Below are 16,932 nucleotides of genomic sequence, written 5' to 3'. Positions count from 1 at the left end.
ACATTTTAAAATGAAACTCTGGGTTTTCTTACTTTTTTTATTTTTCCTGAGTGTGTGGCAGAAAAGAATACAACACTTGCTGGTACTGTTTTTTTGTGTTTCTGCCCTGATTCACGCTAAGGCACAAGCAGTTGCACGCCTCTTCGTCTTGGTACTCTCAAATGCAAATGTTGACACAGGGAGAAAGGCAAACTGTCATCTCAGCATTGTTATGAAAGTACGTGTGACCCTGCTGAGCCCCGGAGCGGGTCCGGAGTGTTCTGAGGACTGTGCTTTGAGGACCTCTGCGCTAGAACGCACTGCCACGCCCCCTTTGGCTCCCTGCCTGCCAAAGGGCTTCCAGAGGCTCTGCGTGCTCACCTGCTTCTCAGTCTCAACCATCAGAATTCATTCTTCCCTCCCAGGGAGTGGACTAGGGTTCCCGCCAGTACTGAAAACCTTCCCGTTGATTACTATTTACAAAAACCTTGTTCAGAGCCTTTCTGTCACGCAGTTTGCCTCTGTAGGTAACAAGCTGCGTACAGCAGTGACCCTGGACCAAAAGGTTCATCGGACCCAACCTTAAACAACCCAAGGCTCTTCCCTGGGAAAGTGACACAGGTCTCATTAAATCCTGTCCCCTAAACAGGATTTGCCTTAGAGTTGCTCAACCTACTGGACTACTTGGCATTATGCCCCCGTGTTCTGGACTCAGCATCAGAATTTGGCTTTGACCGTTCAGCCCCGTGACCAGCAGTCATGGCAGAACTGCTGGCCAAAGTGCACTTCCTCCCAGGCCGGAGTGAAAGACCTGTTAGAAAATCAAACGTTCTGCCCTCAAATCCAAACCTTAAGCTGAGCGGCTCTGAGGCTGGAAATGATCACTTATCCAAAGACACTGTCTGGTAGCCCCTGCCACCTGCTTCCTAGTTCTAGCGGAGACCACCTTTCATCCATTTTTATCCTGTTCTCCAAGCTGACTCATATCCTACCAATATAGCCCCTTTTGCTAAAATCAGCCAGTCTGTTTCTGCTGCTTGTACCCAATGACTCTAATGGATGTAACCCCCAACGACTAATTGCAAACTCTACTCTAGGAAGCATAAAGTGCTTACAACGGCTCAAGTTGCAATTCTGCAGGCTTGAAAGTGTCAGGATCCATCAGGCACTCGTTCTGTGTGATTGAGGCCCAGGCTGGGACTCGTGCATCTTTTCATGGCTGCAGCATTCATTTCCACACTGCCTGCTGTCTGTCAAGCCTCGGCGGGAGCTCTTGCCACAGCCATTTCCTAGGGAAGCCACAATATTTCCCGAGCCCCTAAGATATAATCTTTCAATTATTATTTGATAGAGGAAAAACTATTTGTTGGATTTTTGTATCATGCTTTTAGCACCAGATATGCTTGGACACATTTGTGCTTTAGTGCCATGGTTGACTGAAGCCACATAAATCCACTAGGTTATTTAAATAACACAGGAAGTTTTCCAAGATGGGTATAAAGTAGGTGGAAACTTACATTTTCCTCCTCCTAGCACCAAACCAGATTTACAGCTAAATAATAGAGCTCTCAGCCTGAGTGGCGAACTGAAGGCTAGCTGAACAGGAGTATGATACCCAAGGGTTTGTAGAAGCCACACCGGAGACCGGTAAGAAGGGCGGAGACACTGAAAATGTTGGTGCAGGCACCCAGGTACAGCGGCTGAGAAGTTGGAGGGATATCTCTCAACTGCAAAAGCGCCCCTAAGGAGTGTGGGGCTGGGACCCACACTCTCAACTCCAGGCTGGGACCCCAAAGTCAGAGCACCAGAGCCGGAAAGAGCAGCCTGCATAGCAGCTGGCAGTTTAAATCAGTAGGGACTCGGTCCACCGGGAAGAGGAAGGAGTGTGCTAGAATCCCAGGTGCTCTGCTGACCAGGGGCGGGGGGGCCGCAACACACAGAAGCACGCTCTCGAGTCAGCATGCCGCACCGCCTCAGGCACCATCTTCCAGGGTTGGGCACTTCTATTCTTACAGCACCAGCCTGGGAGTGCACTAACCCAGTCCTCCAAACACGGGTGACACCACCCTGCCAGGCTTGAGGCAGAAAGGACCGTTGGCTGCCCCCAACAGCGACCTTTGGTGTGCTCCTCTGCAGAAACTCCAGGCAGACAGACAGACACTGGGCTGTGAGGTCTTGGAATGGGGGCCAGTCTTGCCCTCACCTGCAGGCCCAACCAGCACCACCCACACGGAGGCTGTTTTGTTCCACCTTCCCAGGTCCCAGTGCCTCCCCGGCTGGGCTCAGCCCCGTGGAGGAAAGGGACGCTGCGCAGGGCTGGGACCACTGGAGCGTGTCTCCCTCCGCGGCTCCAGGACAGGGCTCGAGTGGGCAGAGGGGGGCGCAGGACTCGCTCTCCTCCTCAGGCTCAGCGGGCGCCACCCCGACGGGGAGACTGTCTTGGTCACTCTTCCTAAGTCCGGGACAGGGCTCGAGTGGGCAGAGGGGGGCGCAGGACTCGCTCTCCTCCCACAGGCTCAGCGGGCGCCACCCCGACGGGGAGACTGTCTTGGTCACTCTTCCTAAGTCCTGGTGGCCCCAGCCTACCGAGCCGGCTCCTGCAGAGGGGATGGCGGGCCGCACCTCCCTGAGCCTGCGCTGCACTTTTTCTGCGGGAGCTACAGTTGGGGACCCTGGCAGAGACTGAGTGGTGCGTGCGGCTCTGGAGTAGGGGCCACATTCTCCCCAGTGAGTGCCTGACCCCACCGCTGCCCCCAAGTAGGAGACCCACGAGCCTCATCATCCCCCCGACCCCAGTCACCCCCACTTACTGAGCTGGGGCCACGTGGAAGGGGCGGTGTGGCATGGCCAGTGTGGGCCCACTCTACAGTCCTTCTTCAAAAGGCTCTGGAGGAAGGCCAGACAAGTTCAGGAGGGTGGAGGAGTCGCCGACAGGTGGGTGCAAACCTCAGAAAGTCCTGGCCCTTTTACAGTCTGCCCCCATCTCAGGGCTGCAAGAGGCCACACCTTGTACACAGCTTGGCCCCTCCCATGCACACCAGGCCCATTCAAGACTCAACGGCCAGCGGGGGCGGGGGCACATAAACCACACAAGAAACATTTCTGAAGCACCTGTCAGGTGACCCAGAAGACTGCACTACTAAAACCCACAAGGCACCTGCTTCAGAAAGCCCTCCCTCGTTACAAGCTTGGGAGTCACAGCAGATCTACCCAATACAAAGAGTCAAACACAAAAAGGCAGATAAAATGTACAGACAAATGAATCTGCCCCAAATGAAAGAATAAGAGAACGCCCCAGAAAAAGAATTAAGTGAAATGGAAGCAACCAAAATACCAGATGCAGAACATAAAACAGTGGTTCTAAGGATGCTCAAGGGCCTTAGGGGAAGAATGGGTGGTCTCGGTGAGAACTTAAAGAGCAAGTTGCACTAAAAAGGACATAGAAACAATGAAAAAAGAACTAGTCAGAAATGAAGAATCCAGTATCTGAAATGAAGAATGCATTAGAAAGAATCGACAGCAGGTTAGTTAATGCAGAGGATCAAATCAGTGATTTAGAGGACAAGATTACAGTAAGCACCTCAGCAGAGCAACAAAAAGAAAAGAGAATTTAAATAAATGAGGAAAGTCTGAGGGACCCCTGGGGACAACATCAAGTATGACAGTATCTGCATCATAGGGGTACCAGAAAGAGAAAAAAGTGGGCAAGGGATTGAGAGCATGTTTGAAGAAAATAATGGCTGAAAATTTTCCTAACCTGATGAAGAAAAAAGGCACACAAGTTCAGGAAGCACAGAGAGTCCCAATCAAGATGAACCCAAAAAGGCCCACACCAAGAAACATCATAATTAAATGGCAAAGGTTAAAAACAGAGACTCTCAAAATCAGCAAGAGAAAGACAGTTACTTACCTACAAGGGAGCTCCCATAGTCTGTCAGCTGATTGCTTAATAAAAATACTCCAAGCCAGAAGAGATTGGCATGAAATATTCAAAGTGATGAAAAACAAAAAAACTGCAATCCAGACTAATTTATGCACCAAGTTTCTTTAAAATTGAAGGTGAAATAAAGATCTTCCCAGAAGCTCCCCCCCCAAAAAAAATGCTAAAAGAGTTCATTACCATCAAACCAGTATTGCAAACAATGGTCAAGGCCTTCTTTAAGAGCAGGAAGAAGAAAAATAGAGAGAGCAATACAGTTATAAAGAATAGAACGGCAATAAATAAGTACCTATCCATAATCACTTTAAATATGAATGCTCCAATCTAAAGACATCGGGTGCGTGAATGGATAAGAAAATATGACCCAAATGTAGCTGTCTACAAGACACCCTCTTCAGAAGAAAAGATACACACAGGCTGAAAGTGAAGGGACAAAAAAATATGTATTTATATATTCCATGCAAGCGGAAATGGAAAAAAGAAAAGCTGGGGTAACAATACTTTATATCAGACAAAATAGACCTCAAAACAAAGCTCATGACAAGAAACAAAGAAGAGCCTGACCTGTGGTGGCGCAGTGGATAAAGGGTCGACCTGGAAATGCTGAGGTCGCCGGTTCGAAACCCTGAGCTTGCCTGGTCAAGGCACATATGGGAGTTGATGCTTCCTGCTCCTCCCCCCCTTCTCTCTCTCTGTCTCTCTCTCTCTCTTCTATCTCTCTCTCCTTTCTAAAAATGAATAAATAAAATTAAAAAAAAAAAGAAACAAAGAAGGACATAACATAATACTAAAGGGATTGAGCCAACAAGAGGATCTGACCTTTGTGAACATATATGCACCTGAATATGTAAAGATAATGTTGGACATTAAGGGAGAGATTGATAGCAATACGGTCAGAGTTGCGGATTATAACACCCCAGTGTAATCAATAGATATATCTTCCAGACTAAAGATCAACAAGGCAACAGTGACCTTAAATGACTCACTGAACCAGGTGGATTTAATTGATATTTATAGAAATTCATCCCAAAGCAGCAGGATATACACTCTTTTCAAGTACACATGGAACACTCTCTGAAATAGACCACATGCTAAGACACAAGAAAAGCCTTAAATAATTCAAGAAGATGGAAATCATATCAACTATCTTCTCTGACCACAACGACATAAAACTAGAAATCAATTACAATAATAATTTTTAAAAACCTCAAAAACACTCAAACACATGAAGGCTAACTAACATGTTATTAAACATGAATTCCTAAGATTGTGGGAACTGTTCTTTCTCCCACTTACTAATAATATGTATTTATTAAATCAATGTCTATATCTGCGTAAGAATTTGGCTGAAGACTTGCTTTGAATATAAACTAGTTAACAGTGAAATTGTCAGGAACTATCCATTGCCACTTACCTCTGAGATTGGGGGCTACTGACGCGTACCAGAAAGAATCCGCTTGTGAATGACTATTATGTGTTGAACTGCGTCCTTGAAAATGTTGTGTATTGAAGTCCTAACCCCTAGGACCTCAGAATGGGACCTGATTTTGAAATAGGATCTTCACAAAGGTAATCAAGTTAAAATGAAATCATTCGACTGGGCTGTAATCCATTATGACTGGTGTTCTTTCCAAATTTGAAGACAGGCACAGACACAGGGAGAGGGCCATGTGAAAAAAAGACAGAGATCAGGGTGACGTGTCTCTAAGGCAGGAAACACAAAGCTTGCCAGCAACCTACTGGGAGCTGGGGCGGAGGCATGAACAGCTTCTGTCTCTTAGCCCTCAGGAGGAACCAGCCCTGTCCATACCTTGATCTTGGACTTCTGGGCTACAGGACTGTGAGAGAATGGTGAGACTGTTGTTTAAGTCACCCCATGTGTGGCACCTTTTTATAGCAGCCCTGGCAATGACCAGTCCTAGGTCACTTTGTTAAAAGGTCTCAATAATTGTTTGGATCAGTGAATCCAGTTTAACAAGGGTTATAGATAGCTACTGTGTAATTCCTGAAACATCCAATTGCTTTAAATTATACTCCTGTTTAAAAATCTACCCAACAAACAATAACAGAATGATGGTTGGCACTACCTATTGATACATCTATATACTTCCTGCCAGCACTCTCTAGACCGTCTACCAGAGACATACCTGCAATCCAAGTTATGTTTATTGGCTCCTTACAACAAGGGGGAGGCACATTGAAGGAGCCACGGGGGTCTCAGTGAGCGGCTGTTAGAAAGGACTCAGATGGCATGGCTCCCGGGTGACTGGCCGACAGGTGGCATTAGTGCCAACTCCCCCTTTCATGGACCCATGAGATAACAGAGGAGTGCCTCTCCCCATCAAAGAGTCAAATGAGCCTAATCTAGTTTTGTGAAGTTCCCCACGAAGAACTTGGCTTCTTCAACAAATAAATGGTAGAGAAAAATAAAAGGGAAGAGAAACTTTTACAGATTCAAGAATTTTTATGGGACCTATTAACTAAATGCAGTCTGTGGACGCTGTTTAAATTTTGATTTGAAAAACAAAAACCTATAAAACGACATTTTTGTAGTTATTTGGGGAAACTGAATACCAGAAACTGTCTTTTACATGATATGAAAAAAAATATGACTGTTAATTTTGTTGGGTGTGATATGTTATTGCAGTTATATTAAGGAAACAAGTCCTTCTCTGTTCAAGATACATGCTGCAGTATTTATGGATAAAATGAGATCATATCTGGAATTTGTTTTAAAATATTTCAGAAAAAATTTTAAAAAGGAATTAAATGAAATGAAAAAGGCTGAATATTGATATGATGAGTGATAGGTACTTGGGAGTTTATCATACTGTTTTCCCTACTATTGTGTAGGTTTTAGTATCTCCATAATAAAATGTTTTTAAAAAGTATAATAAAAAGGAAAACAATCTATCTTTAGTTTTGTTATCACAGCCATGGCAAAGGTCGAGTGGTACATACATAAGTCAAAATTTATCAAATGGTACACGTTAAATATGTGTGGGTGATAGTATGTCAATTAGACCTCAGTTAAGTTGTTTGATAAAAGTCTGTTAGAGAACCATTCAAACTTGGCAGCCCAGCACAGATGAGAAGTTTTCACATACATGATCTCAACTGATGAGGAAGGCAGTGTTATAACTCTTGTTGCGACAACGAAATTCTTCCTGGCTTAAGGAACAAAATGAAGAGAGGATTGTTGCTAAGTCTAGTATTAATTTCCCCCTCCTTCCAAGCTAACAAGTTATCCTGTGACTATTTCATGAATGCTGGCAGAGGGCACGAAACTCCTGGACCTACCCGTGGCACAGCAAGCAGCATGAGCATCAGCATATTTGCCCTGGTCCCTTGACCCCGAATCCTTCAGAGGTGACACAGAATGACTCAGATGGATGCTCTGCACACAGTAGGCTTGCATCACGGCTGAGGAGCACTGAGCTTGGGAAATCCGTCACTTTTCTAGCAAGCAATAAGAAAACCTGCTCTTTATCCTGGAGGCAGACATCACTTCATCCCTCAAGATAGTTTGCTGTGAACATAACTATGAAAAATGGCCCAATAAAAGTGGTCAGGGCCTTGTGTTCTTAGCACACCCAGCATGATGTATAGGAGCAAGAGGGACCCAGGGAGGATGATCTCCATCAACAATTATCAGATAATGTAACTGATAAACTCCAGAGATGATAGATAGCTTCAGGCATGGCTGGATCAAGCAGCTCACATGATGCATTTATGCCCCTCTCCATCTCTCAGCAAATTTTCCACTATGCTGGCATTACTCTCAGAATGATTTGTATATGGTATAACTAACTACCCATCAGCCTAGTTTGGGTAACCCCTTTCCTTGATCTGTGGCAAGGGGGTAGACTGCTTTTAATCGGCCAAGGTCAGAAAAGCTTTGCACGTGGGGCAGGTTAGGTAGTACACAAAGTGCCACATGTAAAGAAACACCATTCGTTCCAGAACCACGGATCTGTATATGAACGACAACGATTTCCAACAGAAGGAAGACAAGCGTCCTGAGGAAGGTGCTGGATGGGTGGCCCTGGCCACGGTCATGTGTGCACCCCAAGCTGTGAGATGGCCTCAGTCCAACCCAAACCACACAGAGCAGCCCCCCAAACTGACACTGAGAAGCATTTACCAGGAGTGGGAATGGGCAGACAAAACAGCAGACGCCCACTACAGTACAGGCCAGTACTGGTATTCCAATTTTCTAGGTGGGGACACTGAGGCTCTGCAGTTAAGGAGCCCTCCCAAGTCTCATAAACCACAGGAAGGGACAGATTCTAATCAAGAAGTATCGGATTCCAGACCGTGCCCAGTTTCCATTCAACTATCCCAATTCCTAATCTTGAATGGGTCAAGTCTCAGCTTATTTATTTGGTGTTCAAATTTCTCCAATAAAGGCTCCCACTCTACCCACCTAATCTCAACTCGCATCATCAGAATGGAACCTGCCCTCATCCATTCCTGTTAGGAACCCGGGCCCCTTCAATCACTCTATTGGAAATAACCTTTCTCCCCAAAACTCAAAGCCTTGTGCTTTGTTAAACTCCACGTTCTGGCCACAAAGACAAAAGATTTTACATTTGTTTAAAGTCATCCCGACTCACCATGCAATTTCCCCAACGGGGCTTCAGTGCTGAGACGCCAAAGGTCATGACTTCCCTTGTAAGACACAGTGGCCAACTTTGGGAGCGTCTGGCCAACCCCAAATTCCTCTTCTCAGAATCCTCTCCACCTGCCACCAGCGAGGGAGGAGCAGTGGAAGCCAGATTGCAGGGCATGAGGGTAGCCTGGCCGCAGCTGGCTGGGCTGGGAACGGTCAGCTCACTTAAGCTGAGCCAATCAGCTTCCCTCTCCTGAGACCTGGGCCTGAGGCTGAGACCTGGGCCTCTCACCCCTGGGGGTGGCTGGAGTAGAGAGAGCCATAAACTGAAGGTATGCTGCGGACTACATTTGTCCATGTGCCCCGGGGCTATGGGCAGCAATGAGAGCCCGTTTGCAGGAAGAGGAGGAACAGAAAGACTGTGAGAAAGATCTGGTGGCAGGGCTCGGGAGCCACGCCTCCTCCAGACGAGCCTCTGGACAGGCCTGAGTCGCGTTCCACCTTGTGCAAGCCGGGGAGCCCAGGCTGACCTCGCCCTGGGCCGGGGCAGGTCTCACCGTGAGCTGGCCCTGCGACTACTCCTGGTGACCGCGCCCATAAGGGAACCCGTGTACACGCCATCACTCATTGCAGGCCATCCAGCCTCTCCTTTGCCAGGGTTAGTTCTGTTTGTCCTCTAGAGATGGCGAAAGGGGTGCTGGGGGGGGGGGGGAGGCCAGTGACCGGTGACCGGAGGAAGAGGCCCTGTGACCTACACCCGTGTTTTTAACCGCTGGTCCACGGACCTTCCAGCTGGTCTGCGAAAGCGTCAACCCCCTGATGCTGTAGGAAGATGACGGACCCAGTGCTCTTAGTCAAATTCGCTTATGCTCAGGGTTATCTCTGCCTTAGCAATCCCCGAAATGATTCTCCTGCTTTCACGGACCCCCGAGTGTAAAAAGGTTGAAAACCGCTGAGTCCTAGGCAGGGCCTCAGGAAGGCAGGCGGCCGAGATGGCAGGCGGAGAGACAGAACCAGGCCGGGCCAGTGTGGGCTGCGGCGGTGAGACCCCCTCCCTGAGTCCTAGCCAGCAAACAGGAGCAAGCGCGGGCCACTCACCCGGTCCCAGCAAAGGGAAGAAGCGGGGGAGGGAGACCTGGGGAGCAAGATCCTGGCCCGGGCTTTCCTCTCTTCTCTGAACCCCTGTAGCGCAGCCCGTGAAACAAATGATTAAAATCACCTGCTTCCCGTTAGGGAGGCCGAGTCTCCCGCTCATTGCCTTCTCTCTCCTCAGACTCCAAGACAGCCTCTCGTGGGACTTTTAACCCGACAGCACTGATACTGACGGCGAGGGATGAATGCTTTGAAGGTCTCAAGGTCATGTCAGTCCTGCTGGCTCTCAGCGGCTCCCGCTCTGTGTTGGGTCCTGCAAGGATGAGGCCACCTAGGGGCTCTAGATCAGGCTTAGTGACGTGGGGACAATGAAAACAGTATCAGGGATTCTCTCTTCCCTCTGCCTCTCTTCATTCTTCACGGAGGACGAAATGTTGTTTGTCTGGCCCAGGGAGACCTCTCGGAATACACAGTCCTGGGAGAACTGCGTGGCAGATCCACCCGTAAGGCGATGTCGACGGCTCATTCAGGAGGAGGAGGAGAGCGGGGGTCCACTTTGGGGTGGGACATAAAGGGGAGAGGCCAGACAACTCCGGAGGGGAAGCAGAAGGGTCAAGAGCTCTATGACAGATAATGGTCACCAGTCCCAGTCTCTGGACTGTTTTCTCTAACCCCCTTCTTTGATGGTCACACTCCTGTTCTTCCTTCGAGACTCAACGCAAACAGTGTCCCCTTTTCTTGCTTTCTTCCTTATAGTCGACCGTCCAGGAAGCCCGGGTTTCACCCTCCTCTCTTTTCCGGACTCTACCATGGCTTTTCTCACACTTGTTCGATTTTCAAAAGGATTTCTGGCAGGACAGACAGGCTGATAAGCACACAGATACCGGAATTAAAATCACCTGGGTCCGAATCCTGGTTCTGCCACATATCTCCTGTTTGACCTCCAAGATCCTTACTTTCTTCATCTATAAAATGAGATAATACAACATGACTCGTAGGATTTGTGTAAGGATTAAGCGTGCTTTAAAAGGTGTCAGGTATGTAGAAAGCACAGTGTTCAGGGTAACCTATCATAAATATTATTCCCCTGCTGGGCTACTGTCTCCCCAACAAGTTGAGTCTGGATCTGATTTAATCCTGGGTCTCTGAATGTGATGCTATTATTTGAACAAATCTTTACATTGGGTCAGCTGACAGATGGCCACGAACGAGCCCTTGGCTCACAGCTCCACCCTCAGCTCTGCCCCAGGACAGACTGTCTGCTTGTCCCAGGGAGCCCCCCAGCCTGTCTGGTCCCTGCCCTCCAGGGTCTCTCACGCTCTCCTCACACCCCGAGTTGCTGTTATGAGAGTACCAGTTTCGGCACGTAACCCCCCGGACCCCGAGACTTGGCTGAAGCTCCATGCCTTTCCACGGAGCGCGAGGACCACCCCCTCTGGCTGGCTTACCTTTTCCTGTGTCACTCATTTTGGCACCAACCCTATAGCTAATAAATCCCACTCTAACATAACCCCGGAAAGAAAGCCAAGGACAACACTTTTTTTTAATTACACAAGAAACACATGAATAGATTCTTATTTCAGAAAGAAAGAGGGAAAAAAGAAAAGATGAAAAAAGATAGAGAGATACAGAAAATACAAAGCAAAAGCTCCCCGTTCATTCACACTCGCCTGCCCCGCCCCGCCCCGGGAAGCCATCACTGGCATCGGAGCACTGGCTCCTCCCAGACCTGCCTACGCCCTTTAAGCACATAAAGTCATACTTTTGTGTCGGTTATTTTTGTATAGACGCGTCTTGGCTGCAGCTTGCTTTTATTCTAGAGCAGCTGGTTTTCCAAGCTGCAGAAGGTTCGGTAGGATGGCGTACGTAGTTCACTTTCCTGTTGATGGACACGAACGGACGTTGCTTCCAAACTAAACAACGAGTTCATTTTAGCACAGCTTCCATCACAGGAAATTATCATTTTAAAAATAAAAATTTAAATCAGAACAAGTAATAAGGCCCTGGCCGATTGGCTCAGCGGTAGAGCGTCGGCCTGGCGTGCGGGGGACTCAGGTTCGATTCCCGGCCAGGGCACATAGGAGAAGCGCCCATTTGCTTCTCCACCCCCACCCCCCTCCTTCCTCTCTGTCTCTCTCTTCCCCTCCCGCAGCAAAGGCTCCATTGGAGCAAAGATGGCCTGGGCGCTGGGGATGGCTCCTTGGCCTCTGCCCCAGGCGCTGGAGTGGCTCTGGTCGCGGCAGAGCGACGCCCCAGAGGGGCAGAGCATCGCCCCCTGGTGGGCGTGCCGGGTGGATCCCGGTCGGGCGCATGCGGGAGTCTGTCTGACTGTCTCTCCCTGTTTCCAGCTTCAGAAAAATACAAAAAAAAAAAAAAAGAACAAGTAATAAAAACATCATTCTGGACATTTTGGTGTTCCATTTTTTTATATATATATAGCTGTATGCAATAATCATCATAAAAATTGTATTCCTAGATTTGTTTCCATATATTTAAGTAGCATTATAATCAAAATAATTTAAGAGGGAAAATAAGTTACAGAGGGTCTACGATTTGCAATTCTTCTTTTTACAGACATTCTTTTTGGCCTTGGACAAGTGTATTAGTTATATTGTACTGTGTAACAAATCAGCCCCAAACCTAGTAGCTTGAAACAACAACATTTATTATCTCACAGTTCCTGTGTGTCAGCTTAACTCTGTTGTGGTCACTGGGTCCTCTGGCTCAGGGTCTCACAAGTGCAATCCAATCGTCAGCCAGGCCTGGGGTCTTTGCAGGCTATTGGCCAAAGACATTAGTTCCTTGTGGTGTGTAGCATCATAGGGCTACTCCCAACATGGCAGCCGGCTTCACCCACAGAGAAGGCCGGGAGACAGAGAGAAGGACAGAAGTCTTAGTCTTTTTGTAATCTAATCTTGGAAGTGACCTCCTATCACCCTTTGGCCATATTCTGTTTATTTAGAATGAGTTGGTAGGTCCAGCTCTCATCTGAAGGAAGGGGATTCCCCAGGGGAAGGACACCAGGAGGAGGTATCATTGGCACCACCTTAAAGACTACTTACCACAAGGCCCTGGCTGGTTGGCTCAGCGGCAGAGCATTGGCCTGGTGTGTGGAAGTCCCAGGTTCAATTTCCGCCCAGGGCACACAGGAGAAGCGCCCATCTGCTTCTCTACCCTTCCCCCTCTCCTTCTTCTCTGTCTCTCTCTTCCCCTCCCACAGCCAAGGCTCCATTAGAGCAAAGTTGGCCCAGGCACTGAGGATGGCTCCATTGCCTCTGCCTCAGGCGCTAGAATGGCTCCGGTTGCAACAGAGCAACACCCCAGATGGGCAGAGGATCGCCCCCCTGGTGGGCATGCCGGGTGGATCCTGGTCAGGCACATGTGGGAGTCTGTCTGAATGCCTCCCCACTTCTGGCTTTGAAAAAATACAGGGGAAAAAAATAATAAGTCTACTTACCACAAGCATCTTGGCCTCTCTGTACTTCAGTTTTTTCATCTGTAAACATGTACCTTATAGGAGACATCGTGAACATTAGAAGGAAAATATGTAAAGTGCTTAGAACAGTACCTGCCAGAGGGTGAACAACAAAGAAATATTCACTAAGTAGGGTACAGAAATACTGCAGATGCCTATAACTCCTCTGTGCAAGACACAGCACTAAGTTCACGGTGCTTGTTCAAGACAGACTTGCATTAAAAGACCTATAATTATTCAAAAGAAGTTTGAGCATGTGGAAATTACCCCAGAAACAAAAGTACTTTATAAAGATAAAAGTTCCCACCGTAAGTATCAAAGGACTTCACAGTCCCCTCCAAATTTCCCACAAGCTTTCCCCTTATTAGAAATTTCCACGCAGCAAGCCCCAGCGCATCCTGAGTCATCTCTAACCCTAAACAGGAAAAGCCAACCACGCTTTGCTCTGAAAATACACACCATTAGCCAGGTCGCAGAAGTTGCCCAATTTGCAAAACCACACAATTTGTAAGTTACAGAGAAAAAGGCAAGAACTTGTCTGTCTAGCTGGAGCCCTTCTCATCTGGCTCAGAAGTTGAGGTGAGAATTAGCAGCTCACCTGTGAGGTTTTGTGTTTTGTTTTGTTTTGTTTTGTTTTAAACAAGATTCACCCTGATATTCTAAGGAAAGAAAGGATCCTTGGGTAGTGCAGAGTGGGAGGTGGGTTCAGGAGAGGTGTCGTGCCTTGTACATGTCCCTTTTGTCCCATCCAGGATGCGGTGGGCGGGGGAAGCAGGCCAACCTGTCACACAGCAGATGTGGTTGGTCCATGAGTCACGAATCGGGAGATAACAAAAGGCAGGACTCCGCCTCCCCTCCTGCCCGGGTCACGGAGTCACCCATCAAACTGAACACAAGCCCAGCAACAGCAGCAATGCTCCAGGGCAGACAAACCTCACCACGGGGCGCGCAGGCCCTCCTGACAGAGGGTGCGCTAGCTCACAGTGTCCAACGTGAAAGGGACGCTGTCTTTCTTGAATCAAAAGTCCCAAGGAAAGAGGAAGAAGGAAGAAGGACTGGAAAGGCCAGCCCGACGGTGTGCAGAGGTCACTAATGTGTGTCACCCAGCAGGCCTGTCCTCTCCCATCCCACCTACCCTCAGCAACTGCCAAAGGACATTTATTATTATTATTATTACTATCCTGGTCAGCTTAATCAGGAGTGGCATGATGTGGAAGAAGCAAGAAGACATTTCTCCATACCATGGGACGCATCTGCGAGGGTAAGAGTGGATGGGTTAGGTGTGATTTTGGAAAAATAAATTCTGCAGAGAATTGCTTTTCCTGTTCTTTGTTTCAACACCTCTAAAACCAAATTATCTTTTGAACAACCAGGGCCTCGCTGGTTGGAAGACTGAAAGCCCGCGTCAACACGGCAAGGGTGGGCACCCCGATTCTCCAAGGAGAGCCAGTGAGCCCTGGGAATTGGGGACACCCACCCTGAGAGGCCAGAGGTGGGAGGAAAGAAAATGAGTCCTGGTAATACATTCCACTGGGTGGATGTTAAATTAAAAGTGGAAAATATTTTATTTTCTCCAATAAAAGTGAAACTCTGGCTGATTTTTCTTTGCTGTTGTCACTGTTGTGTTCTTTATGATATTAAAAGGTGCAAATGGAATAGAGTATGATTTCTTTTTTTTTCCCCTCTGAAGACCAGCTATAAAGAATTTATGTGCCCACAAAATTCAGTGCTTTATTACAGACTGTGCGACTGTTCTCTATGTTGAGTGTGTGCATCTTAACTCCTTAACCAGGACTATAAGTAGGACTCAGGCATAACTAAGAGGGAGATAGACTAGTAGTTGAAAAGGAGGGCTCTGGAGTTTTTCCCAAACATTATGAGCTGTGTGATCCTGAGCACATTAATTTCTCTGTGTCTCAGTTTAAACTATAAAAATGGCGGTGAGAACAATGGTACCCATCATGTGCAGTTGTTGCAAAGTCCTTAGAATGAACCATCCATGCCTGGCACATAGTAGACACTCAATAAACAGTAGTTATTATTATTTTGTATTCCCCTTTCCAAACTCTGCTGCAGCCATGTTAGAGTGCTTTTCAAAACCCCACACTGCGGTAAAAGTCTGATCAGGTCTACTGAGGTTCCGATGCACAACCCCCAATCCTCAAGTCCAGTGCATCCTCCCAACCCCCGAGTCCAACGCACCCCCCAATGCATTCTTTCTCTCCCTGTGCGCCAGCTCCTGCTACACTGCCTACACCCCCACCCCACCTACTCATCTGAAATCCCCTCCCAAGTGTCCCGTCATCTGCATCGCTCCCTTCCTAGAAGGGAAATTGAATGAGAACCCTTCTCCGAGCCCCGACAATGGTCAGCACACCACAAATGCTTGGGAAACCTCTACTGAAGGATTGAATGACATCGCATCTATTAATTTTTTTTCAAGACTTAGACCACATGCCACCAATTCCATGCATGTAGTCCTTCTAAGAAATTAAAATTAGGCCCTGGCCAGTTGGCTCAGCGGTAGAGCGTCGGCCTGGTGTGCGGGGGACCCGGGTTCGATTCCCAGCCGGGGCACACAGGAGAAGCACCCATTTGCTTCTCCACCCCCCCTCCTTCCTCTGTCTCTCTCTTCCCCTCCCGCAGCCAAGGCCCCATTGGAGCAAAGATGGCCTGGGCGCTGGGGTTGGCTCCTTGGCCTCTGCCCCAGGCGCTAGAGTGGCTCTGGTAGCGGCAGAGCGACGCCCCGGAGGGGCAGAGCATCGCCCCCTGGTGGGCAGAGCATCGCCCCTGGTGGGCGTGCCGGGTGGATCCCGGTCGGGCGCATGCGGGAGTCTGTCTGACTGTCTCTCCCCGTTTCCAGCTTCAGAAAAAAAAAAAGAAGAAAAAAAAAGAAATTAAAATTAAACTTAATTTCTTCCGGGCTCTCATAGCAGAGTTCTTAAACAGATGTCAATCATGGATAATCAATATTAATATTAAACATTCACTAATATGTATGTTTTAACAACAGCTAATGTTTAAGCAGTGCTTATGATGGGCCAGGTTCTTGGCATATATCGAACTCATTTAATCCTCACTATCCCAGCCATAAGACAGGTACTGTTTTCATTCTACTTTTACAGATGAGGAAATCAAGGCACAGAATTGAAAGAAATCCCAAGTCACACGGACGGTAGCAGAGGCCACCGTGTTTCCTGTCACTAACCCTCCAACAAAGAATCATCTGAATCCACCAAAGTAGCCCCTTCCTCCAATTCCAGTGTCAGTGGCTCCAAGTATGCAGAAAAGCAGTCTAACTGGAGCACAAAGAATACCCCAAATTAACGTGGGGCTCACTCTGCAAGGTGAGTGCCTGCACCTCGCATCCAAGCCTTTAACTCTGGCTGGAACCGCAGATGAGGACCCAGGGCGTGTTATACTGGAGGACCACCCGTTGTCACCCTGGGGCCTCACGACCCAGCCCACGTTTCTGGCGTTCCTAGCGGACCTCAAACTCCCCTTTTAGTCAACCCTGACCGTGAACTCCCTCCCCGGCCTACTAAGCAAGCCAGAGGCGCTCAATTCAACGAAGCCTTCGCCTTTCCGCAGGTAAAGGAATAGAGTTGACCTCCTCCCCACCGTGGGGAGCAGGACCAAGGAGTGGCCCAAACCTACTCTTAAAACAGCCCAATACCACGTCCCGTGCCCACTGTCCTGACCCCGTGTTCCAGACGCCTACCCTGCGCGCTGGTGACTCAACCCGGGGAAGAGAAACCTCTCGGTTTTTTCCGACCTGTCCAAGGGCGCCCGCGTCCCGTCCCGCCCATCACCCCTGCCTCCGCCCGCCCGAAG

The 16,932-nt window shown here is 48.3% G+C and overlaps 1 long non-coding RNA gene across 1 annotated transcript; it reads right to left on the bottom strand.

The window, feature by feature from the left end:
* Positions 1-12,275: 12,275 nt before the first annotated feature.
* LOC136311949 (uncharacterized) lies at positions 12,276-16,913 on the bottom strand. The gene is made up of 3 exons (XR_010726854.1): positions 16,820-16,913; positions 13,081-13,133; positions 12,276-12,470 (listed from the first exon to the last, which is right to left on the bottom strand). It is a non-coding gene; the product is annotated as an uncharacterized lncRNA (long non-coding RNA).
* Between the last annotated feature and the right edge of the window lie 19 nt (positions 16,914-16,932).

The sequence above is a fragment of the Saccopteryx bilineata genome, chromosome 8, assembly GCF_036850765.1.
Source record: "Saccopteryx bilineata isolate mSacBil1 chromosome 8, mSacBil1_pri_phased_curated, whole genome shotgun sequence".
Taxonomy (NCBI): domain Eukaryota; kingdom Metazoa; phylum Chordata; class Mammalia; order Chiroptera; family Emballonuridae; genus Saccopteryx; species Saccopteryx bilineata.
The sequence above is the reverse complement of the archived record's forward strand: the minus strand, read 5'-3'. Positions and strand labels throughout refer to the sequence as shown.